Here is a 27,284-nt window from a genome sequence, read left to right as displayed (position 1 = left end):
GCTTTATGTAAGCAACCTCTCCATTCCCTCACAACAAACCGCCTTAACCTGGACCTGCTCTCTAGCCTAGCTGCCTAATGGACGCCTCCACTCAGCCTTCACACAGTCCCTGCAAACCCGCTCCTTTCCTCCCCAAGCCTGCTTCCGTCCTTGGTTTCCTACACCAGAGGAAATGGTCCCACCATTTATGGGCTCCTCAAGCCTGAGACTCCTCTTCTTCCCATGCCCAACCCTCTCCCCTCCCACACCAACTCCACCCACATTCAGTCAGTTTCTAAGACCTGACAGCACTAGTCCTTCAATATCTCCTGAATCCACCTACTTCACCCTGTCCCCACGGCGAGGGCTACCTTGGTTAAGGCCACCATCGCCTTCTGCCTAGATCACTAACAGCCTCCTAACTGACCCCCAGCCACCTAACCAGTTCCCCCCCTTTCCTGTCATTCTCCATGACACTGCCAAGGGGGCCAGTGTGTCCTGTGGGAAGATCAGGTGGTGCTTCTACTCAAAATCCTCCAAGACTTCGTCCAGAGACCAGCAGTGGCTCCAGGCTGTGACTACTCCCCCTCCAGTCCCACCATGCTCCTGGCCATGCTGCGCACACTTTGGCCACCACTAAAATCTGCACGTAGCTCCACGCAGACCCACGCTCCCCTCAGCTCCATCCCTTCGCACACACTGTCCCCTCTGAACAAACGTACAAATGAATTAGAAGACATGGCAGCAGCGAAGAAAATTTTTCATGGACAAATAGTTTCGAAATCAAAATTGCAAAAATCCTTTCAATTAGTTTGATAACATAAAAAAAAAGTTTAAACCACTTGTGAGTATAATCCCATATATCTAATATAACCCAGGGTGGGCAGTATGAGTGCCCCAAATATGCCATGGTCAAAGGGGGAAGTAAGGACAAAGTAATAAAGCCTAAGGATTTGTCCCTGGGGACGGGGAAAGGAAGCACTTACTGAGCGCCACTGTGTCTAGGAACCATGTACACATTACAGTGCGCACTTGGCTTCTAAGCCTGCTGACAGCAGTGACACGCTGCATGTCTACCACTGTGGGCCTTTCTATGGAACCTCCAATGCTCACAGTGCGTCTGCCAACAGGTCCTATCTTCTGTGTAGTGAAACAGATGCTGAGGTCTTGAGTCACCTGTCCCAGGTGTCTCACCTGAGTGGGAGAGGGGCTGAATTCATCCCCTGACACTTCTCCATGTTGTGGGGATGGGCTGGATGGTAAAGGTCTCTATAGTTACTATCTTCTACCATTCTAAATCTGGAAAAGGGTTATGGGCCGGGCGCGGTGGCTCACGCCTGTAATCCTAGCTCTCTGGGAGGCCGAGGCGGGCGGATTGCTCAAGGTCAGGAGTTCAAAACCAGCCTGAGCAAGACCCCGACTCTACCATAAAAATAGAAAGAAATTAATTGGCCAACTAATATATATAATATAAAAATCAGCCGGGCATGGTGGCTCGTGCCTGTAGTCCCAGCTATTCGGGAGGCTGAGGCAGGAGGATCGCTTGAGCCCAGGAGTTTGAGGTTGCTGTGAGCTAGGCTGACGCCACGGCACTCACTCTAGCCTAGGCAAGAAAGCAAGACTCTGTCTCAAAAAAAAAAAAAAAAAAGAAAAGAAAAGAAAAGGGTTATGACCTGTGGTCAATGAAATCTCAATGACGTCACTATTACCCCTGATTAAACATATTCGACAGATGTGACTTCTGCCCCACCAATGTACGCACCCTGCACTGACTGCCCAGGCAACCACATTCAACAAAGCCTCATCTCACGGCTCACTGATTTACCACCATGTCCACACAGCAACGACCCCCAGTGACGCCACAACGTGTAAAGCTGCCTGCCCGGGACTAAGCACTGTTATTCCAACATAACCTTACAATCCCTTCACACAAGTGACCCCACACACGCGCTGCTCTCTCACGTCCAGCTGGGGACCAGCACTGGAGAGCACATGAGGATGCATCGGTCCAGCTCTGCCACCACTGCCCCCTCACACCAGGGTGTCCTCACATCCTAATGGCAGCATCCAGCAAGTGACAGATGGCCACAGACACGAGAGGTACGTGTTGCAGGGAACTGGGCTGTCACTTTGCGCACTTTCCTTTCATCCTTAGTCCCTGAGGTTCTCTGCGAAGCTCTGAGGATCCTACCAGAGCAGCTACTAAACTACATCACGTACATCTGTGAGATTCCTTCTCCCAGTCAGAAGCACTTGCCCAGAGGGATATCTCTTCCTTAAGCTATACATTTTCCAACTCAAGAGAAGCACTTAAACCCTAAAAAAGAAAAGTCGCATAGGCCCAGATGAGACAGAAAGATTCTTGTGGCAAATTAGAAGGAAAAAAATATAGAATGGGTCAGGAAGTTGCCCTTTGTTCAGCCAGAAAATGGGGGCATTCACCAAGGGCAGACATGGCAGGGAAGGAGGGAGAAGGGGAACCTGACCGTAGGGAGCAGGCGGCGGCAAGGCCACTATTCAAGGGCTGCTGCAGCAGGTTCCCAAGATGTAACAAAGGGCATCATTGACAGCATAAATGAGTCAGAGTGGCTCCAGGTCAACTGCTGCAGCTTCTTTCAGCCCTTCCACTTTGAGGCAGCCCCTTCTAGAAGCAGGACTTCCTGCCCCACAAAATGCCTCTGTGGTCTTTTGTCTACAAAGGAGGAGTGGCTTCTCTTCCTGTGTAGAGAAAAGGCAGTTTGGTAGGCTGCCCCAAAGTCTGACTGAGCAGAATCCTCTAGAGGGGCTGCCCCAAAGTCTGACTGAGCAGAATCCTCTAGAGGGGCTACAGATGAAAGTGGAGGAACTGGAAACAAGAAGCGGCTAGAACAGTACCAAAGAACACAATGCACAAACCCAGGCCTCCGCATCTATGATTCTTCGCAAGACATGTCAGTGGTGGGGTGACCTCTGAATGGTCCAGACCCACTCGCTTCAGGCAAAATACTTAACAGGTCTGTGCTCCACACTCCTCACCTATAAAATGGAATCCCACCTGCTTTAGAGGTTGTGTGGGTCAAATGGCACCCGTGTGGGTCCTAGCACAGCACCTAAAGTACAGGGGCCTTCTACAAGCACAAGCAACTAGAGTGATGATGACCAGGGGCCAGGCACCACTGTGGCCCAGCTACTGAGCCACATAAGCCAAGTGCCCATCACTGAGGCACTCCCTGCTCATGGGGTTGACGGATACCTGAACAACCTCCTCCAACACAGTGGCCAAGGACTAGGAGACAGTTCTGCATGAAACACTAAGGGGACACACAGGGGGTCCAAAAAGGTGCCCAGGGCTGACATTTCAGTGGCAATTCTACAGCTGGGGAAGCAGGGAAAGGTATCCCAGGTAGAGGAGTCTGCATGACAAAGAAAAGTAGGTATGACCCAGAGCAGTGCAGGGTCATGCTGGGCCTGGAGGGCAAGCCCTGGGAAAGGCAAGGCTCCTCCCAGATACAGTTACTCAGGACAAATGCCCCAGTGTCCTCCCTGACTCCTCCTTCTGTCAGGCCCACATCCCATCAGCTCCAGCTCAAAACAGAGCCAGGATGTGGCCACCTCACACCACCTCTGCCTCAGCTACCCTGGTTCAAGCCACCAAACTTAAAACTTTCCAATAGCCATCACAGTCCACTCAGCCATATACACAGGTTCCAACTCTGTGGATTCAACCAACCAAGGCACAAAAATATTCAGGAAGAAAAAAAAGAATTGTGTCTGTACTGAACACATGTAGACAGTGTGAGGTATCAGCACTCCCCGCCCTGACCCACAAGGCCCTGTGTGAGCCAGCCCCCTCCTTCCAGCACCAGCCACAGCTCCTTCTGATCCCCACTCTGGGCTCTGGCTACACTGACCTCCCTGTGCTTCCCCAAACACCCCAAGCCTAGGCTCACTTTTGCAACTGCTTTCCCTCTGGCCGGAACATCTTCCTGCAGTTTCTGCAGGAGCCACTGCCTCACAGCATCAGATACCTGCCCAAGCATTACCATCTTCTTAAGAAGGTCTTCCCCACCCTTCCCCATTTCTGACACTCCAGCCCCAACCCTGCTTTATTTTCTTAATAACACTCAATCCCACCTGCCAAATTAGGTATTTATGTATCAACTCTCTCCACTCACAAGAATGTAAGCTCCTCACAAACCAGGATTCTGTCTTGTTCGCCCTGTATCCCTAGCCCTGATTCGTAGCAGGCACAGTAAACACGTGTGGAATGAATGAGTCAAGGAACTCGTGAGGCTCTAGTGCAGACACATAGCATGAGAGAACGCACTTCTATTTTCAGCAGTGTGGCAAACCAGGTATCTTAATGACTCTCCTGTTGAAAAATTTTAAAAGCTGAATAAAATATAATTACCTCACTGAGCTGAGAAGAAATAAAGGAATCAGAAGATACCAAAATAGCAAATTTAAAGAAGAAACACTAGAATATAAGGAAGTAGATACGTCAGCCTTCTCTCTGAGGAAACAAAGAGAGAAAATATGAAAGAAAGATTAGCAGACCTGGAGGAAATAGTGAAGTTTAACTTGCATCTAATTAACTTCCAGAAAGAAATAACATTAAGAATGAAGAAGAAGCAATATTTAAAGATAATTTTTCAGAATGCCGAAAGAGAGATGGGAGTCTGCCAACCTCATTTGCTAGTAAATTAATAAACTCCTTCTTCCTTCTCCGCAAAAAGAAAAAAAATGCTGAAAGACACTAAATACAGATTAAGAAGCCCAATGAGCCCTTGCAAGATTTTTAAAAGAAAGAGAAAAAGAGCCACACCAAGACAAGTTAAGGTAAAACTGCAGAAACTTAAAGATACAGTAAAGATCATAAAAGCAACCAGAGAGAAAAAGATCACCTTCAAAGAATGACAACTAGGCGGGGCGCGGTGGCTCACGCCTTGTAATCCTAGCTCTCTGGGAGGCCGAGGCAGGCGGATTGCTCAAGGTCAGGAGTTCAAAACCAGCCTGAGCAAGAGCGAGACCCTGTCTCTACTATAAATAGAAAGAAATTAATTGGCCAACTGATATATATATAAAAAATTAGCCGGGCATGGTGGCGCATGCCTGTAGTCCCAGCTACTCGGGAGGCTAAGGCAGAAGGATCGCTTAAGCCCAGGAGTTTGAGGTTGCTGTGAGCTAGGCTGACGCCACGGCACTCACTCTAGCCTGGACAACAAAGCGAGACTCTGTCTCAAAAAAAAAAAAAAAAAAAGAATGACAACTGGACTAACAGCAACAGTGAAAGCCAGAAATCCCTGGAATAATACACTCAACATGCTAAGCAACAATAAATGCTCACTAACAATTCTTTACCCAGCAAAACCAGTTTTTAAGAACTAGACTTTCCATTCAGATAAATTGTATACCACCCAAAACACTCTTGCAGAAAAGGAAACTGTAAAGGGTATACTTCAGGCAAAGAGAAATTAGCTCCTGAAGCACGAGAAGGAATGGTAACCAAACATACTGGTAAATACATGTATAAATCTAAAAAGCATCAACTACATGAAACATAGTATCAAGTTTGCAGGATTAAAAAATTCAGGAAGGGCTGGGCGCAGTGGCTCACGCCTGTAATCCTAGCTCTCTGGGAGGCTGAGGCGGGAGGATCGTTTGAGCTCAGGAGTTCAAAACCAACCTGAGCAAGAGCGAGACCCCATCTCTAAATAGAAAGAAATTAATTAGCCAACTAATATACATAGAAAAAATTAGCCGGGCATGGTGGCGCATGCCTGTAGTCCCAGCTACTAGGGAGGCTGAGGCAAAAGGATTGCTTGAGCCCAGGAGTTAGAGGTTGCTGTGAGCCTGGGCAACAAAGCAAGACTCTGTCTCAAAAAAAAAAAAAAAATTCAGGAAGGCACTCTGGGAGGCCGAGGGGGGCCGATAGCTCAAAGTCAGGAGTTCCAATCCAGCCTGAGCAAGAGCGAGACCCTGTCTCTACTATAAAAAAAAGGAAATTAATTGACCAACTAAAAATACATATACAAAAAATTAGCCGGGCATGGTGGCGCATGCCTGTAGTCCCAGCTTCTCTGGAGGCTGAGGCAAAAGGATTGCTTGAGCCCAGGAGTTAGAGGTTGCTGTGAGCTAGGCTGATGCCACGGCACTCACTCTGGCCTGGGCAATACAGTGAGGCTCTGTCTCAAAAAACAAACAACAACAACAACAACAACAAAAAAAAAAAACAGGAAAAATACTTAGCCAGTTGGTAGGGGTCTGGAATTAAAATGTTTTAAATCCTCCCATTATTTAAGAGAAAAGATATTACTTTAGAGTTTAAGCATGCAAAAATATCTAGGATAACCGCTAAGGACTAGACCAAGAATTTAATTTCTAAACTAAGAAAACAAATGCAATGGGAAATGGACACAATGGAATTCAACCAAAAAACCAAAAGGACAACAAAAACATCTCACCAGAAATGTGGCAAATATTAATAGACAATTTTCACTCACTCTAGCCTGGGCAACAAAGCGAGACTCTGTCTCAAAAAAAAAAAAAAAAAAGAAAGCACAGGAACCAGGAAAGGCAGCTGCTTCTCACCATTTCTATTCAAATTGCACTGGAGATCCCAGCCAATGCAACAAGAAAAATAAGTAAAAAGTATAAGAATTAGAAAATAAGAAATGCAACATTATTATTGGCAGATGACATGGTTTTAGCAAGGCTGATGGATAGTAGAATGCTATCTATTTAGAATGAAAGCTCTCAGCTACAGTTTGAGAGCTATATAAGTATAGTGCTAGAAGCCTCATTTAATATGAGGAAAAAAGTATTATTATCTTCATTTTGCAGATGAAGAAACTAAGACTCACAGAGGTTAAATAACTTGTCCAAAGCCACCTGGCAAGTAAGCAGCTAGTTTTTAAATTAAGTCTTTCCCCAAAGTTTAACCACTGTGCTATGATGAATACTACTGAATTAGAGACAAGTACGATACCACATGATAAGCACCATATACGTCCTCTCAGAGGCAAGTGTGATCGGGTAGTCACAAGGACGGGGGGCAGGGCACGAGGATAAAGAGGAGACATGGATCTGAGGACAGCCAGGGGAGAGGGGAATGCTCAGAGAGGGAATGGTACTCTGGAGAGAATAAGATCAGCATGTACAAAGGTCAAAATGCATGGCAGAATCAAGGCTATGGTAGCAGAGGAGCAAGAAAGGGAGTAGCTGAATACAAGGAAGTAGAAGAGGTGCCACCAGAGACTTGACTGCCACACTAAACTTTAGGCCTTATCCAGAGGTTATAGGGCATGAGCCTATCAAACCTGTGAAGGAAGTTCCCTTGGACAGAGAGTGGAGAACAGCCCATTGAGTCTCCAGACCTGGGCTGTCCAATATGGCAGCCACCAGCTGTTGAACACCTGAAATGCAGCTAATTCAACTGACGAACTGACTTTTAAATTTTGTTTAATTTTAATATAAATAGGTACATGTGGTTAGTGGCTACCATACTGGACAGCACAGTTGTAGAGGTTCAAGACTGGAGAAACGGAAGTGGTTAGGAGACCAAGAAAGAAGCACATATTCAAGAGGAAGAAGAGACAGTACAGAGTGACTGATAATGCCAGGGAATGAGATGGGGGAGGAACATGAATTAAAAGTTTCTGGTTTGGGAGGCACAGTAAGTGGTAATGTCAAAAAAAAAAAAAAAAAGAAAAGAAAAAGAAACAGAATTCAGAAGAAAGAACTGGTTTGTGATGGAAATAACTGGTTTGGGACTGAGGTGCCTGCAACACATTCACATCTATACTGTACTCCAGCCATGTCAAATTCCCAAGTCTGGCACATTCTTTCTGACCTGCTTGCCTTTGCACATGTCATTCCCTCAGATTCTCTTCTCTGCCTGGCAAGCCACTGCCTCTCAACCTCACCATCAAACTATGAAGTCTTCCCCAACCTCCTCCATTTCTCATAGCAGAATAAGGTCCCAATAGCTCTTTAAGATGACTCATCACCCTGCTGGTTTAGAAGTCTCTTGACCCCACCGGACTGTGAGCTCCTTAGGGAAAAGAACTCAATCTTACCCATTTATGGATCTCCAGAGTCTAGCAGAGTACCTGATGCAAAACGAGTGGACAAGAGACCAGGTGGATAAATCAAATGACAAATCAACTGACCCAACTAGCCAGAGTCCAGGTGGATGGCCCCCTCAGTAGTGACATAATGGATGGCTGGAAATAAGCACAGAGTTCACTCAGGCGCTTGTACAACCATCAGTGAAAGCTGTCACGTACTGGGACAATTGCCATTTACATAAGCCTCACAGCATGACTTTTCATTACAACAAATTCTACCATCCCATATTCAGACTCCTCAACTGTAGCAGTTTATTCGATGATCCTAAGAATAGATTTAATGTCTTGGAGTTCAACATATGCAACGATTTCTCCTCCCAAAGTGGGCCTGATGCTTTTCTTCATGGCTTCATGGTCTTGTATATAAATAACATTCTTCCTGCACAGTAAGGTAGGCTCTGATTCACTAAGTGAACCTTAGCTGAACACCCCCATAGGTGAGAAAGGTACAACATGTCTCTGCTTTCCAAGTCAATAAATACTGATCATCAGTCCACTATGCCTTGTGCTATTTTTCTTTATGTATTAGTTCATACCAGAAAAGTACTAGAGAGAAATCACGTCACTGGCCCCCAAATTACCCTGTGCCTCATTTATTTTGCTAAATTAGCACTATTAATATTTGTTAGAAACTTAATCAAAGAGAATTCCAAATTGGGAAGTTCAATGTTTTGGCTTGTTATTAATAATTACATCAACATCTTGTCAAGTAAATATTTTCCCAAAAAATCATTCTTCCCTGATCTCCTTCAAGGTCTCTACTACAGAACAAATCCTGATGGGAAACAGGCTGAGTATGAAATTCATAGCACAGTCTTCATGTTAACAAAAATAAAATTTAAATCCTGTAGTATAGTCATGATCACTGGCACACATTTCAAATCCAGGGTCCTTTCCATTTGACTCTTTAAAAGTTTCCCAAAATAGGCCGGGCGCGGTGGCTCACGCCTATAATCCTAGCACTCTGGAAGGACGAGGCGGGCAGATTGCTCGACATCAGGAGTTCGAAACCAGCCTGAGCAAGAGTGAGACCCTGTCTCTACTATAAATACAAAGAAATTAATTGGCCAACTAATATATATAGAAAAAATTAGCCGAGCATGGTGGCACATGCCTGTCGTCCCAGCTACTCAGGAGGCTGAGGCAGTAGGATTGCTTGAGCCCAGGAGTTTAAGGTTGCTGTGAGCTAGGCTGATGCCATGGCACTCACTCTAGCCTGGGCAACAAAACGAGACTCTGTCTCAAAGAAAAAAAAGTTTCCCAAAATAGAACAATATGCTTCGTGAGTTCACATAAAGATTCATCTCTTATGATTCATATATGACAGAGTTTAATGAGAAAAAAATTTAAGCCAGAGTCCCAGGGCTGGAGGAGATATTAGGTAGACACCTAGCCTGTCACTTGGTGTCAGTGCAGAACTGTGATGTGCAAATAAATGCATTTAGACCAGCACCCTTAAACGTGACTACAGTGCCTTGGAAAGTAATCTCTATGCCTATAATCCCAGCTACTTGGGAGGCTGAGGCAGGAGTCTGAGACTGCAGTGAGCTATGATCACACCACTACACTCCAGCCTGGGCAACAAAGTGAGACCTTGTCTCTTAAAAAAAATATATATATAACAATCATCTCTATGGAAAGGAAAATTCTGCAATTCATTCATTCACTGATATATTCAAATCAATGACTCTTGTTTTTTAATTGTCACCATTTCACCATACTCTCTCTCTCTTTTCTCTGTCTCTCTCTTTCCTCTTTACCCAGCTATAAGGCCTTAGGATACTGGGAGAAGTTTCTTCACAGTCTTAGAGGGGAGGGAGTTCTGAGGCTACTACTGGAATCTGATCTAGCGAGAAGCCCCCAGCAGACAGATGTGAAAAAGGCCAAAAGGCCAACAGCCCAAACAATGCCAACAGCACAAACTCTTAGAGGTTTCTGAGCAACAGCAGTGCCAGGTCTGCCCTTTAACCCTCCTCAGTCTGCAGCAAAGCCAGCGCCAGAGTAGGCTGGTATCTTTTCATACCTTTAAATCTCACCAGCATAATGGAATATATATTAATGTGGGCAGAAAACAGGGGTGGGGGTGGAGACAGTATCAAATATTACTGACTGGGGCAGAAGACAGTCAATTATATATTAATTAAGGAAGCCAGTTGGAATATTCTGTATTTAATATGTACTGAAAATGTCATAGAAAGTACAAAATGCTAATGGGGGGGCAAAGGTAACTAAGTTATGGGAGAAGTGAACTGAGCCACTTCAGCTCCTGAGCCGGCAGCCTCAGTTTGTCTTTAGGCCCCAGGATGCTGTCATCTGGCTCACCACATGAAAGCAGCAGCTTCTGCAAGGAGACTGACAAGAAGTGCCCACTATAATACCAGCAGGGAACATACAGTTCTGGCCTGCTGCATAAAAATATTGCTCATGTATCCTACTTCATTCTTGGGTTTTATAAGTTACAATAGGTAAAAAGTTATTAAATTCAATTTTAAATACAATTAAAACATTTATGAAAATGCCTATTGAAACAAATGAGTATACTTGTTTCAGAAATTCGTCAAGGCATATACTCTAAATACTTTAGAAAATACAAATAAATGCTATTCTTTGAACCTCCAGGGTTTTAAGGTGACTTTAGATAGTGGTAGCCACATCAAGTTCTAAGGCAGTCTCCCACTGTCCTCAGTGTACCTCTATCTCTACCTAATTCCCACACCTGAATTTCAGAGAATTCAAAATCAATTTTTAACAAAGACTTTTTTTTGAGACAGAGTCTCACTGTCACTCTGATTGGAGTATAGTGGCATCATCGTAGTTTGCTGCAACCTCAAACTCCTGGGCACAGGTGATCCTCCTGCCTCAGCCTCCCTAGTAGCTAGGACTTTTTTTCTATTTTTTTGTAGAGATTTGGTCTTATTTGTTGTTCAGGCTAGTCTCAAACTCCTGGCCTCAAGGCAGCCTCCCACCTCCCAGTCTCCCAAAGAGCTAGGATTACAGGTGTGAGCCACTGAGCCTGGCCAAGAGAGACTATTTTTAATCATTCTGGAAAGTTGTGAGTAAATTCTATGGTTATCAATTAAATCATTTCCTTCTTTATTTGCAGTATAATGTATTATTTTAAAGTCTTTCATATTTCAAAGCCTGTTCAGTCCAGCTCAAGACTTAGGGTTGTCAGTATTTCTTTATAGAGGCTGAAATGCAGAAATGCTAAAAAAAATTGGGGCTGAAATGTTTAGGATTTCCCTTTCACATCCTGAAAAATCTGCTTTCAAAGAAGAATTAAGTACTTGTCTGTTTCTTTTATTAATCATGCTTTTATTTAATTTGGCATTCTCATCCAGCAGATAATCCCATAATGAAGTTCACTTATATCAGTAACAATTAAATAAGACCAAGTTTAACGGAGAGGCAAGAAAAACTTAATAAAATTGAGAACTCTTTCTTTTTAAGAAAAACTATCTCTCGGAGGGAGAAGTATCAATGTTCTTTGTACTTAAGGTAATTCATTATATATATATATATATATATATATATATATATATTTTATATATATATATACACACACACATGCCAAATGTTACTTATAGGGAAACTGTTATTGAATAAAAGCTGAGTATTTGAAATCAAAACAGACTCATCAGAAGAAAAAAGCCATTGTTAGCCAAGTGCTATTAATCTAGAGATAATGATATGGAGAAAGCAGATTACTGTCATGGAAAGAATAATGACCCAGATGTCAGGAGAGCTGGGTTCCAGACTCAGCTACCAACAAGCCATGTGACCTTGAATAAGTCATTTCACCTCTGGGTCTCAATATATTTGTTAAAGTGAGGGTCCTGGCATATTGACTCTAAGAGCCACTACAATTCTAAATATCATCCTCCCATCTTCTAAATTATGCTGCCAAATGAATAACAGAATTCTGTAGACAGGCAAATAATTCAAAGGACTAACACTATATAGAAAGAAAAAAAGAGGAAGGCTTATTTTTACTTACTGGCATAAATCTTATACCTACATCACATGTTTTGGTATGACTTATGAAACCTCTTTATTATTTCCATAAATGCAGCATTCAAAGTACATATAGAATTCAGTAAAGTATTTTATTGTCAAGAAGGAAGAGACCTGAAGAAAGAAATATTCAGAGCTACAAGAGCAAAGATAGAACTGGTGGACCTGATTAAGGTCTAAAAGACATACTACGTACCTTGGGGGTTTCTAGAAATCTTTCCTATGCAACCCGAAAAGTGTCAGAAATAAACAAATCGCAGTAGGTAACAACTTAACAAGAAAACATGCTTCTCTGTGTGGCACAGACTGTACCTGCAAGCATTTTCTGGGGAAAAGAAAGAGGACACTGCCTTTTTAATGTTCACAGCAATAGATAATCCGATAAGTATAATTCACTTAGTGATGGATCACTTATGAATTGGGATTTAAAAAAAAAAACGAACTTCTAATTAGAATTACAGTACTGCGCCATAATTTTTCAATTCCAGAATATGACTTCCAAGATAAGAAATAATTAAATACGTATGTAAGGCTGCTCAGTTATTAAAACAATAAAACTTTTACATTTTGCTACCCAATAAAAATATAAACAAAGTGCCTAGTGACAGCCCTCAGAGGGGGACAAGGGCACAAGATCCAGCAGAGAAGAGAAATAAGGAAGCACCAACTCAGGAGGAGGACGGGGAGGGGCCTGCAGGGGCCTGCAGCACACTAATTCCGGGAGTCTGGTAGACGGTGAAACAGCAATTAGAGTCAACGGGAAAAGCTAATTGTTCATTTTTTCTCACAAGGCACATTTACATATTTGTATATTAGATTTGGCTGTTAAGAAAGAAAATGGCAGCATGTAATAAACATGACACCTTAAAGTAGAAGGAGGAACCCCTCTATTAACAGTTAACTCAAGTAAGTCATTTAGTTACTCAGTAAAAAAATTTTAAAAATACAGTTAGAAGTATGTCAGCTAGTCTAAAACATGCCAAAGCAAAGTTGCAAAGTTATTCCATCTATTTTGAAAGGAAGCATGCACATATGTTCTAAAATCAGAGTCAAAAATTATAAAGCACAATCTTTCATTTGTTTAAGCCAACATCTATTCACCAAGAAAATCACTCACTCACTCTGACGTTTTCTCAAAGCACTCTGGATAAAACATTCCACACTGTTCAGTTAATATTGAACTAGCTGAACATTTCAAGGAGCACTAAAACTAGGTGTGCTTGCTTAGAAGGTGAGATTTCTGTTAAATCAATCACTGAGGAAAAAAATGAAAATTTTACTTTCAAAAAGGTCTACTTTAAAAGAAAAGCAAGCCTTAAATAGCACACTCACGTTTTTCTGATTAGCTTCCGTACCTGCCTCTTCCCAACCCCACTGGTATGTCTGACCTCGGCTCTCAGCTGAAGTCTCCGGGCACATTTCATCATTTCCTGTTGGCTGCTGAGATAAGGTCATTCTCCTACACTGCTGCATTCACTGTACGCACCAGGTTCTCAGGCTGTGCGCTGCCGCCTGCTGAGGCTCTTTGCAGAACGTGGCCGAACGGGAATCTTAGTATTTCCATGGACAGTCAAGGAAGAGGTCTGAGCACACAATTCACACTGCCCTCCAAAAAATCGACTTATAAACTATATAAACTTATAAACTATATAAACTAAGTTGCACTGTACATGATAGTCTTAGAATTTTTTCTTGCATTTGGATCCTTCTGCTTATGAGAGGAAAAAAAGACATGCTCTGTATCTAAGGAACTAGGTGTCTAGCAGTCAATGTGACAGGGTCTTAACCCACACAGGATAATCTTACTTTGCCCCTACACGTGGAACACAACTTCTTCCCGTGACTACACACACCAAGGCATAGCACATCAATGGAAGAGGACCAGATGCCTCCTGTAGGAGACATGCAGGTGACCCCACCACCTCTCAGCAGCACAGCTGATTCCTAAGAACTGGAGCACTCAAATATGCAAGTGTGATCAACTAGAAGGAAAAATAAGAAAATACCCTACTTGTTCAATTTTCACAAAGAATTGAAAGTGAAGGAAAAAAACACTAACATAACTTTAGGTGGGGAGGAAGAGATCCTCTTTCTTAAGGCACAAGAAGAGGCCCTAGTAAGAGCCGGCAGGCAGGGGCAGCGGGAGGGATCTGAGCAGTGTCCTGATTACAGGTATGCGGCACTTGTGAACATTCATTGATATGCACACTTATGATCTGTACACGTTTATGTACACATATTATACAATGAAAAGGTTTTTTTTAATCCTAAACAATATCAAAATACAAACACTACAGGAAAGAGAAGATACTGAAACTAATCTGCAAAACCAGACAGGAAACAAATATTTCCAGGGCTCAATTTCCCCAAGGTGCCCTCCCAGAAGATACACATCAACCCCCTCCCTTCCCTCATGGCGAGCAGAGATGCTACATTTCAGTGGCAGTGGCCAGAACGGGGCCAGTGCAAGCTCCCCCTTGCAACTAGGCCCCAAGGGAAGTATATAGATGGGGAAATAACTGATAAAAGAACACACTGCAAGGGGGAAACGTGCTAAGTGGATACACATTATTTACCAGTGTTCTTGCTACTCATATTCATTCAAAAATGTTTAGTTAAACGGACATCCAGTCTCACCTTATAACACAAAATAGGTTAATCTCTTTCCAGATCTTGTGTTTAGAAATTCCTTAACAGAAAACACCAATAAAGCAAAGACCACACAACATGAGACTCTACTACTTGACATATGATAACAATTTACACTACTTGGAAAATTATTTTACCATCCCACCCCACCCTGCCCCGCACAGTCTTCCCCGCTTCCACCCACAGAGAAGTTGAAGCAAAGTGGATCTCGGTGTCCCCTGCAGTCAGCTTAGTAAACTCCATCACAGAGGGATGCACCTGGGAGCACCAGGTTGGCCACTAAGGAAGACTGAGCACCTAGGCAGGCTAGAGGCAGCAAGTCCCCTGCCTGCCTGTCCTCTCCCTCAAGCCAGGGTGCCAGAAAACTCTTCTTTATGGGAGGATAACAATCACAGTGAGGTACATTTATTTTCTTGGTTTCTCTTTTTTATTCATTTTGTTTAAGAATCTCAATCTCAGCCACGCTCGGTGGCTCATGCCTGTAATCTTAGCACTCTGGGAGGCCCAGGCGGGCAGATCACTCAAGGTCAGGAGTTCGAGACCAGCCTAAGCAAGAACGAGACCCCATCTCTACTAAAAATAGAAAGAAATTAATTGGCCAACTAAATATATATATATATAAATTAGCCAGGCATGGTGACACATGCTTGTAGTTCCTGCTACTCAGGAGTCTGAGGGCAGGAGGATTGCCTGAGCCCAAAAGTCTGCTGTGAGCTAGGCTGATGCCACTGCACTCTAGCCCAGGCAACAGAGTAAGACTCTGTCTCCAAAAAAAAAAAAATCTCAATCTCTCTTTTTTAATCCAACAAACACAGGCTACTCAATAAACATTTACACAGTGCTTACTTCATTTCTGGCTGGGAAAATAGCCCAATGAGGGTAAATATTGTTACCTCCACTTCCCAGATGAGATAGCTGAGGTATAGCAAGGTCATGTAACGTGCCCCTGGCCCACAGGGATGAGGGGTGGGTGAAGTAGAGCCTGAGGGTCAGTCCAGGCCCCAAACAGGGGAAGACCACCCTGCAGCAGCTGCCACAGCACCCTCATGCCCCCTCTCAGGCAAAGTGTAGCCTGGACGGCCAGTGCAAGCAGAGGCCTTCTGGGTCCTTCTGAGCGGTGCACAGTTACCAGACAAAGGTTGGGAGGGCAGGGGGAGAAAACTAATGTGAACTGAATTAAGAAAACAGTGCTAGAACTATGAAATAATGAGACCAGCTTCCAGTGTGGCTGGGGGCACTCTCTCCCTGCCCAAAATGCCAGCCACACCTCTCAGTGGGCTCCAGGGAGGCAAAGAGTTCTCTGGCAGAGGACAAGCCTGGCTCAGGCAGCTCCCCTGTCCCTGGGCAGTGGTACAGCCCCCCACATGGTACTAGGGCAGAAATACTGCTCCAGGGAAACTCACCTGCTAACCTCTGGCATGGGAGCCTAAGCTGGAATTTCCAGTTCTGATCTGGTTTCTGTCACCAAAGACTTGAAACCATTGGGCATTCGTTCAACAAACATTAGTGCCAAGCACAGTGCTTAGAGCCTTAGGGCCCCCACGGTTGAAGAAACCAAGGTCCCGGCCCACGGTGTATGGGCAGAGAAAAGTACAAGTAAAATAAAAAAGTTCTAAGCAGATACTTGCTAGAATCCAGTGTGTACCAAGGCCTGAGGGACACAGCAACGAACCAGAGCAGGGTCAGGGAAGACTTCCCAAAGGAGGGGACATGAGTTGGTTCTCCAAGAGTTTGCCACCAGCCTATTCAAACCATGTGGATTAAGGCAGAAAAAAATTCAGAAACAGAGAGTCCACCAAGTCAGCTAAAGACTAGCAGCGCCATCCTCCAGCTCTTCCTCCTGCTCCTCCATGCACACAGCGTGCAATGGGGTCCTCCCAGAGGCAATGCAAGCCAGCGGTTTCACTCAGCCAGCATAACTCCAAGATGTAAGGACAAGCCTCTAACAAGGCTGCTTCTTTTATCTGAGGCCTTTTGTAATATGGGTTGTCACATGGTGAAGTGGCTGCTGTTTATGACGCTCTCTCGCAAGACTGTAAGATAGGTGCTACTCGCTCCGTTTTACAGGAAGGGGTAGTACCAGAGAGATGTAGCAACCTGCCCAAGGTCACCCAGCCAATGATGGCACAATGGGATTCACACTCAGGTCCACCTGATACTTTCAAAGCCCATCCTCTTTCTGCCACACCCAAGCCCCCCCTGGAACTGGACCTGTGAAGAAATTTAGGATATTTGGCCACACAGGTCATGTCACTTGGAAAGAATAAAATTTCTACAAAGTGATTTTTTTCCCCATTCCTATACTGGTCTGTCCTTACTCTAATGCCACATTGCTTTAAAAAAAATCAGTTTTAATCAGATATAATTTAATCAGATATAATTCATATACCACACAATTCCCCCATTCAGAGTATATAATTTAATAATATTTATTAATAGTATATTCATAGATATGTGCAACCATACCATAGTCAATTTTAGGGCATTCCATCACCTCAAAAAGAAACCCAGGGCCGGGCGCGGTGGCTCACGCCTGTAATCCTAGCACTTTGGGAGGCCGAGGCGGGCGGATTGCTCGAGGTCAGGAGTTCGAAACCAGCCTGAGCGAGACCCCGTCTCTACCAAAAATAGAAAGAAATTAATTGACCAACTAAAAATATATATACAAAAAATTAGCCGGGCATGGTGGCGCATGCCTGTAGTCCCAGCTACTCGGGAGGCTGAGGCAGTAGGATCGCTTGAGCCCAGGAGATTGAGGTTGCTGTGAGCCAGGCTGACGCCACGGCACTCACTCTAGCCTGGGCAACAAAGTGAGACTCTGTCTAAAAAAAAAAAAAAAAAAAAGAAACCCTGTCTTTAGGCCGGGCGCAGTGGCTCACGCCTGTAATCCTAGCACTCTGGGAGGCCGAGGTGGGTGAATCACTCAAGGTCAGGAGTTCCAAACCAGCCTGAGCAGGAGTGAGACCCCTGTCTCTACTAAAAATAGAAAGAAATTAATTGGCCAACTAAAAATATATAGAAAAAAATTAGCCAGGCATGGTGGCACATGCCTGTAGTCCCAGCTACTCGGGAGGTTGAGGCAGCAGGATCGCTTGAGCCCAGGAGTTTGAGGTTGCTGTGAGCTAGGCTGACACCAAGGCACTCTAGCTGGGGCAACAGAATGAGACTCTGTCTCCAAAAAAAAAAAAAAAAAAAAAAAAGAAAGAAACCCTGTCCTCTCTAGCAGTCATCCCTTCTGTCTCCCAGCCCTAACAGCCACTGTCTCTTTACAAGATGATTCTTGAAGTGGTTATGGGCTCACAGGATTGAGTTGTTAATAAAATATTGCAGATTGTTGCTCTGTGCTACAGTCTGCCCCCAGTGGGCTAAACTAACAGCTGAGCCAGGACAGGGCAAGGGCAAAGCAGGACAGCTCAGCGCAAGCGGCTGCGGTGGGGGTGGGGTGCCTGGCAGCCTGGTGCTGGACAAGCTCCATGGTTCCTGCGTCCCTGGATCGCTGAACTTAGCAAGCCCCAAATGCAGAGCCAGGTAGTCTGTCAGCAGGGATGGTGGAAGTTATGCGAAAGCCCAAGAGGAGCCCCCTCTGATTACAAGCCTTTACCATTAGGAATTCCAATCTCCCATCTCCAGAAAGGCAAACACCAAGATCGGATCAGCTGCCACAAGCCAGGGGTTGTTCTGAGAGGCCACACTATTCTAGGATGGCATTACTCATGGCTTCAATGAAAAGACAACCCCCAGGCCGGGCGCGGTGGCTCACGCCTGTAATCCTAGCACTCTGGGAGGCCGAGGCGGGCGGATTGCTCAAGGTCAGGAGTTCAAAACCAGCCTGAGCGAGACCCCGTCTCTACCATAAAAATAGAAAGAAATTAATTGGCCAACAAATATATATAATATAAAAATCAGCCGGGCATGGTGGCTCATGCCTGTAGTCCCAGCTACTCGGGAGGCTGAGGCAGCAGGATCGCTTGAGCCCAGGAGTTTGAGGTTGCTGTGAGCTAGGCTGACGCCACGGCACTCACTCTAGCCTAGGCAAGAAAGCGAGACTCTGTCTCAAAAAAAAAAAAAAAAAAAAAAAAAAGACAACCCCCAAAATCTACTCATCCTCTCTGCCTTCCCCAGATGCTGCAGAAAGTTGGGGAGGAGGGGTAACTACAAAAAGACCATGCATACACTCCTTACTCTAATGCCACATTGCTTTAAAAAAAATCAGTTTTAATCAGATATAATTTAATCAGATATAATTCATATACCACACAATTCCCCCATTCAGAGTATATAATTTAATAATATTTATTAATAGTATATTCATAGATATGTGCAACCATACCATAGTCAATTTTAGGGCATTCCATCACCAGAAATGCAGCACCTACATTTCTCTGCCACACATGTCTACACAGGCCATCAAAACTCAACTGTGTGTGGCACTGATGCACAACGGAGAACCACTTGGCAATCAAAAAGAATACGATGCTGACAGATGCAACATGAACGAATCTCAGAATCACTATGCTGAGCAAAAGCAGCCCGACGCAAAGGAGCACACATGGTAAGTGTCTCTGTATGTGAAATTCAACACCAGGCAAAACTAATCTATAGTGATACATCAATGTTTGCCGCGGCCAGGGGGTCGGCGAGGGACTGACTTCAAAGGAGCACAAGGAATTTCTGGAGCAATGGAAATGTTCTACCTTGACTGGGTCAGTGGCTACATAGGTATATCCATTTGTTAAATGCATTTTAACTGAATGGATGCATTCAATAGTTTGTAAATTAATATCTCAATAAAGAGAAAGAGATAAGGGGAGGGGGAGGAGGAGAAGGAGAGAAGACAAGAGAGGAGAGAAGTTTGGAAAAAAAAGGAAGAAAGGAAGAAAAGCCCTCTGCAGAACTGCAGTAACAGAACTGTCTCCTACTCACCAGAATCTGCATCTGCAATGCAATTGTGATTGACATTACCAAGGAACTGTGTTGCAAGGTGCCTCAGATTCAAGACTAAAATAACTTCCGTGTCACTTTAGCCTAAGTGTACTTTATTGAGTCTCAATACTTAGAATAACTGACCCACTGCCATACACCAACGACATGGATGAACCCAAACAGTCCTCCTTCCCACCAGGCTGACTCAGCTTCTCTCCACTATCACCACGACACAAAGCGGGGCAGTGCCACTGACGCCACTGGGAAATGGCAGGTTTCAGCGACAGGTTTCCATAGCTGCTAGAGAGTATGACAGGAAAACCTAACAGGATAACTTAAGATACTGGTTTTTCTTTGTCTTCAAATGGTAAGTAAATTAAATTCTAGAAACTTACCAGAATTATGAATAGATTCTATAAAAACATTGTGATAGGTCCATCTTTTTAAAAAATTTTTTCTTTTGCTTGGGAAGACAGTAGTGGCTATTTTCAAATCCTACTTGTTAGCCCTTCGTATTTTTTGTGAACCAAGACACAAATAGAGCCATCTTGCCTTTACTCCTCCCACACATATAATTAAAAAGGAACAAACCAAGCCAAATGTCTAACATTCTCTATCAAAGAAGAAGGTGCCAGGACAAAGAGCTAAGTACCAGTTCTATCTTTGGCAAAGTAAAAGAAGTTAAAACCCTTTACATAAGCTTCTTTGCTTCTCTGGCATTTCTCCAAAGATTAAAAAAAAGTGAAGTCAGGCTAATTAAAGCAGAAAGCCCAATTGCAGAAAAACTTCAAAGCACCAATGTGATAGAGGGAACATGTTAATTTTCTTCTTATGCGTTTTATAAAACCCCCAAATGCCAACAGGAGAAACAATACCTGGATTTCTAACATAAGCCATCAGTAGTTAAGATGTTAAGACAGCCCCACTGTCCTAGGAACAGCTTCAGCCTTCTTCGGGGAACATACTGAAGATGGAAAATGACCCCAGAAAGAAGGTCTGAAATTCAAAAAACAATGTGGACACAGTTTCTGGTGCATTTGTGGGTATTTTCAGAAATAAAGTTAGGGCCACATTATGTTTTATTGGTATAAATAATAACTTATTTGTTGAAATAAATTCCCTCATTTATTTATGTTTGAATTCAACCATCTGACAAACATTTATTTAGTGCCCTCTCTGTGCTAGGTTCTGGGTCTTACAAACTAAGCAATCCACCATACTTGTCCTTAAGCAGCTTAGAGTCTAGTAGGGTGGACGGACAAGTACCCAGAAGATGACACAGAGTGACAAATGCTATCTAACAGACCTAGGCAGGAAGCACTGAAGGTGGAGGTGGGGCTGGGGAGAGATGTGGGAAAACTCCTCAGGAAAGGTGGACTCTGAGCTGAGTCAGGCAGAAGAACTATGTCACTCTGCACCTCTGGCCTTTGCCTGCCCTCCTTGGCTGTGGCTTCCTCCCCCCTCAAGGGAGAGCAGGGCACCAGATGGAAGCTCTCAACTTTATTCACCAGCATCTTTTACTGAGGGCAGGAAAAGCAGCCAACACAAGGCTGCCAACTTTATATTGCCCACTAAAGATACTAAAAAAAGAAAAAAGACCTATCACCACCTATTATAATGCTGAAAAACAGGTAGTAGAACCTCAGAATAAATGAAAAGCCTTAAAGTAAATATCTTTAGCTTTATAATAAAATAATTACACTGTTGACGTTTTGGTTGCATGAGAGTGAAAATACCATCAAGAGCTAGTGTTTGGAAATCCTGCAAATGCATGATAAAATTAGGTACTATTTAACGAATGCATGTGCCAGGATCTTTATATACAATACAGTTATATACATGACTCTATACTCACGATAACTTTGCAAGAAGGGAATATTGCCCCCATTTTTCAGATGAGAAAACCACAGCTCAGGAGGAAGTGGCTTGCCCACAGCCACACAGTGGTGGTGGCAACGTGAAGCTGCTATATCTGGTTCCCTCTGATAACAGGCCCTGGGCCTCCGCAAACACATGTGACACCGTGAGAGAGTGCTAGTGATCTCTGAGGTTCTTACCAGAACTGAACACCTATTTTATTGTTGTTACTTTGGGGGTGGTAAAGGAAGAGTTTGGGTCTGCACCTTTTTCTTTTCTTTTCTTTTCTTTCCTTCTTTCCTTCCTTTCGTTCCAAATAACCAACTCAAATATGTTATGAAACCAGGAGGGGTATAAATATATACATAAATGCGGTCCCAAGCAGCCCAGAACTCTACCATTATCTTCTTTCTCCTTCTCCACTTTGGACTAGTGCTAGGAAAAAGAAGATGGGACATAAGGGAAAAGAAATGTGCCTACGTGCCAAGAAATAGGAAACATTTAAACTCTTAGATTTTCCATACTGTACCTCAACTTGCTATGCGTGATAGTTAATTTTAAGTGTCAACTGGACTGGATTAAGGAATGCCTAAAAACCTGGTAACACATTACTTTGGTTGTGTCTTTGAGGGTATCTGCAGAGGAGATTAGAGTGTGAGTCTGAGTGGACCAGGTATAGAAAATCCACTCTCAACATGGGCCAGTGCCATCCGATCTGCCAGGTACCCAGAGAGAACAAAAATGGGAAAAAAGCAAATGTATCAAGCTATTTCTTGGAGTTAGGATACATTCGTCTCCTGCTGTGAACAAGAGAATTCCAGGCATGCTGGCCTTTGAATGCAGGACTTACACCAGTGGCCCCGGGTTCTCAGGCCCAGCCCAGGACTGAGAGCTACACCAGCAGCTCCCCTGGTTCTGAGGCCTTCGGACTTGGACTGAGCCACACTGACCCACATCCCAGGGTCTCCAGCTTGCAGACAGTCTGTCATGGGACTTCTCAGCATCTATATCATGTGAGCCAATCTCCCTAGTAAATCCCCTGTCTTATAGCTCTATCTACCTATCCATCCACCCTACAGGTTCTAGCACTCTGGAGGACCCTGACTAATCCAGCATGTGGTAAGTACACATCAAAGCCTCTAGGTACTGTTGAGTAACACTAAGTCCACTTTAAAAGACATGGCCAATAATTTCTAAACACTCCCATTCTCGATGGGAAATATGGAGATAATTATAAATAGACTACCAATTATAAACTTAAAAATGTACCTCATTTTTACGAATTTTATATCCTTCTACTTTGATCACTTACAATTGAAATCTACTATATTTAAACAATCTTTTAACACAATTTCCCCAACCATCTTTCAGTGTGGGATGACGCACTGGATGTGAGGACATGGGCCAGGGAACCACTAGAGGCTGGTCCTATGGCAGACCCTCCACACATGCCAGCCCAGGAAAAGCAGAGCAGATGGAGTAACTCGGGGGCAGGGGACAGCAGCTGCACGACCTAGCAAATGTCTACGCCTTGGGTTACCAGAGGCACCTCAGTAACCGCCTCCTGCGGTTGCAAAGATTAAATGAGATAACGTACATATAATGCTCAACACAGAGCATGGCCTGGAGATGTTTTGAAATTAAGCCATTAAGATAATCTCTCGGGCCAGGTGTTGTGGATCACACCTATAATCCCACTGTAATCCCAGCACTTTGGGACACCAAGGTGGGAGGGTCACTGGAGGCTAGGAGTTTGAGACCAGCCTGGGCAACACAGTGATACCTCATCTCTACAAAAAATGCTTTAAATTAGCCAGGCATGGTGGCACACACCTGTCGTCCGAGCTATTCAGAAGGCTGAGGTGAGAGAAGAGGCCAAGCCCAGGAGTTCAAGGCTATGGTGAGCTACGGTCACACAACTGTACTCCAGCCTAGGAGACAGAGACTCTGGCGCTAAAAAAAAAAAGAAAAAAAGATCATCCCTTGGTGAGTGAGCTGGAAGCTCCTCACGATGTTGAGCACAATTAAAATCACAGAAGAGTCAAAGCGGGGCTTCTCTAAGGCTACAGCTGAAAGGTGGGAGGATGGATATGTAGGTGGCTGTGGCATAAGGTTAACCCTGGGAAAGTCAGAGTGAGCAATCGACAAATGTCAGAAAACCAATGAATCCATGCCACAACAGGCCAACTGAAGTGACGGTAAGGCTGTGACCACCAGGAGATGAGTCTGGACAGGGGACAGTTGGTTCAGAAAGTCTCGTCAAGAAAAATGAGGCAAAGGGACTTGGCAAGAGGCTGACTAGCTGAGCACCAGAAAATGCCAAGTCCGGAGAGACTCTCGGGTCTCCTGCTTGAACATTTGGGGCATCGTGGCACACATACCACAAGCAACCTCGGCAGGTATCACAGGGAAAAAAGCAAGGCCTCTTGGACCTGGAGGTGGCCACGATGCATTTGTGACAGGTATAGGCAAGGGACATGTATCTCATGTGTGCGAAATGAAAAGCTAAACACAGAAAGGTCACAAAACTGTTTATATACAAAGATCCTATTTTTTTTTTTAAAAATCACATCTGTGTATATGTGTGAATGTAAAGGTCTGGAGAAGCATGTATCAAGGTGTTGATAATGATTTTCTTCTTTCAAATATTTATATTTGTATTTTGCAAAGTGCATGTATCGATTTCCAGATGAAGGAGTAAGCTGAGTTCCTTCTGAATTTTCTCACCCGGACAGACAACACAGAGGCAGAGTGCAAAGGGCTGTCAGAGCCCCACTGCTGCACCAAGGGAGTTTGAGACCACAACACCCCAAAGTCCTGCAAACCACAGGTAGTGAGGTCACAGGCAACCCCCAGCTGCAGGGCTCCTGTAAACTCCCCAATTCTGGGTCAATTCTGGAACAAGTCACTATCAGCTGAAGCCTGCCTTCCTCTAGAGGGCAACCCCCTCCTCCTGAGAGAGGTGTGTCACCCACTCCTACAGCTGGCTTCACCAGCTGTGCAGCACTGCACGTGGGAAAGAGAAGGGACTTGATACCTGTCGCCCCACACAATTCACTCCATAAAGTCAAGTCTGAGATCTTACAAGCCATTTCTGTAAAGAAACATAAATCTGGGGAAGACTCGCAACTCTACAGCTACATCCAAAAAGCAGAGGTGTGGGCCCCAGCCTCAGACCAGTGATCTCACCCACGGCGCGGGGGCCTTGCTACTCACCTGCAGGCTGGGGATAAGCAGGTGCTTGGCCACATGACTCAGAGGTTCTTTAAAATCTCAACAGTATGAATTAATCCCATGCAGAGGTAGGTATAAGGAAACAGCTTGCTGGCTGAGCAAAACCAAAAAAAGGGCCTCATCACCAGGGCTGTCCACCCACACTTTGAGCAGGGAGAAGACTTCCTCAGCCCCTCCAGAGAGAACCTGAGAAAGGGGAGTCGGCAGCTAGATGGCCCCTTCCCTAAGGGGGGACAAAAGATTCCCCATGCCCAACACCTCACGTGACCCTCAGAACTGAGTGACCACCAAACCCATACAATCAACACATGCATGTGAAGCAGTTATAAAGGTCTGCTGTGGGTGAGAAGAGCATACCTGCATGCTCAGAGTAGCTAGTACTGACCTCCACAGCCAGGATTTGCTACAGACATGACAGCACGAGTGTGTCTGTGTTGTGCGTGTGCATTCTGTGATAGCATCCACTCTCACAGCTCATAGCACCGTAATTATGTGTCTGCCAGACAATGAGAGAACACAAAGACTGATGTGTTCACCCACACCCTACCTTCCTTGTGCTCGTTTCCCACACACTCGCTCACAATCTCCCATCCATTAGTAAGTACCTCGGGGTTCAGGAGGCTGGACTAGGACCTTTAAATGGTATCAATATTTCTCTACCTCATTTGTTGAAAGACCAGACTTATGGTTTGAAATGTCAAAATACCACACAGATGATAAGAAATAGACCATGTCCAAATTCATTAGATCCAGATATCCTTTCCAACAAACTATCATGAAACTATATGGTAAAGACTTTCTGTCTTTGTATTCTATCAATATATCCCAAGTAATTTGTATCATTTTAATTGGATTCTTTTCTGATGGCATACCAGTGATTTTTCTCCCTCAAAGATGTTAAGGAATATTATTACATTGTTATTAGTAATACCACTTTACATTGGTTTAGATGCAAGTTCTTCTTTTTATGAGACTTGGGGAAGAACCAAATATTAACACATTTAAGATGAGTAACAGCCTGAGCAGCTCTGGCAACAATGGACATCAGAACTCCTACGCTGTCAAAGCAATCTGGGACTGATTATCTCTGTAGACTAGAAATGTTTTTCTCTCTTTTTCTTTTTTAACGGAAAATGTCAAACATATAAAAAGTAGAGAGACCAGAATAATGACCCCAGTTTCAACAATAATCAACACGTGGCCAATCTTGTTTCACCTGTGATGTGAACACTATGCCATGCTCACAGAATCGTGGGACCCAGAGGCATCCCTACTTGATCTGAAGGGCCCTGGATATGGGCCTCCACAGCATGAATCCTCATAAACCAAGTGGAGCAGGGGTCCCGCCCTGAAGCGACCAGCAACCTTGTGAGGAGCCAGTGTTACTTAAAACATGTATAAGATCCAGGAATAATGACAGTAAACCTACAAGGTTAACACCACCAGCAGTGATTCATGGTGATACCATGACCCCCAATGTGATGTGACAAGAACACTTCACCTTTTTGGATTCTTCTCCCAAACTCCTAAGCCCAGTCTAATACTATAAAAAAACATCAGGCAGATTCAAACTGAAGAACGTTCCACAAAACACCTGACCAGCACTCTTCAAAACTGCCAAGGTCATGAAAAACAAGGAGAGTCTGAGAAACTGCCACAGATTGAAGGCGACTAAGGAGATAAGACAGCTAAATGTAATGTGGGAACCCAGACAAGATCCTAGAACTTCAAGCAAACATCAGTGGGAAATTGGTGAAGTGCGAATGAAGTCTGCAGTTTCGTTAATAACACTGTTTCAACGTTAATTTCTTAATTTTGACCAATGTGCTATAGTTACATAAGTTAGTATCAGAGGAAACCAGGTGAAAGGTATGCAGAAATGCTCAGTATTAGCTTTCCAACTTTTCTGTATATCTAAAATCCTTCCAAAATAGAAAGTTTATTACAGAAATAATAAAGGTTAAACTGACTAATGAATATTCATTATGTTCTTCACAAAAGGGAGTCAGTGGCAATGCCAGGGAAGATGAAGTCTAAATAAAACAATTTGTTAGAAATGTCAAAGAAAGCAAGCACCTGGAAATGAAGGAACGTGTAAGCTGAAGGTCACGCAAGTGCTCCACCAGACCCAGAGCACCTGTGGTAATGACCAGTGCTGGCAGAGAGAAGTGGCTTCCAACCCATGAGGCTGCCCCACAGGGTCCCCCACTCCACCCACAGCCATGCTGGCCAGGCAGCCACCCAGGCTCCTGCACCACCCTGCCCTGCCCCAGCCCAGCCCTCTGCTCCAGCCCGCCCCTGCATCCCCTCTCTCTATTCGTTCAGCAGTTTCCGAGGGTCTTCAAGTTAATGCTATGCCGAAAACAATAAAAAGAAATGTTGCAAACCACTATGATATCCATTCTACAAAAATAGTTCTTTATATATCTATAAAAAAAGATGAACTATGATCAGAACTGTGCCCTAGGAAACCTGAAGTTGCAGCTCTGCACCAGGGACAGGTCTGAAGCCGCAGAAGCA

General features: G+C 44.2%; 1 protein-coding gene across 4 annotated transcripts in view; it reads right to left on the bottom strand.

Moving 5' to 3' along the window:
- The window catches only part of PACSIN2 (protein kinase C and casein kinase substrate in neurons 2), a 131,086-nt gene that overhangs the window by 72,409 nt on the left and 31,393 nt on the right, over positions 1-27,284 (bottom strand). The window contains exon 1 of one of the 4 annotated variants that reach the window (XM_076006935.1): positions 13,434-13,563. The exons of the other annotated variants lie outside the window; for them this stretch is intronic. The gene's annotated coding sequence lies outside the window, so the exon portion shown is untranslated. Of the gene's footprint in view, positions 1-13,433; positions 13,564-27,284 lie in introns of those variants that run through there. 4 annotated transcript variants of the gene reach the window in all.

The sequence above is a fragment of the Microcebus murinus genome, chromosome 10 (assembly GCF_040939455.1).
Source record: "Microcebus murinus isolate Inina chromosome 10, M.murinus_Inina_mat1.0, whole genome shotgun sequence".
Classification (NCBI taxonomy): Eukaryota; Metazoa; Chordata; class Mammalia; order Primates; family Cheirogaleidae; genus Microcebus; species Microcebus murinus.
The sequence above is the reverse complement of the archived record's forward strand: the minus strand, read 5'-3'. Positions and strand labels throughout refer to the sequence as shown.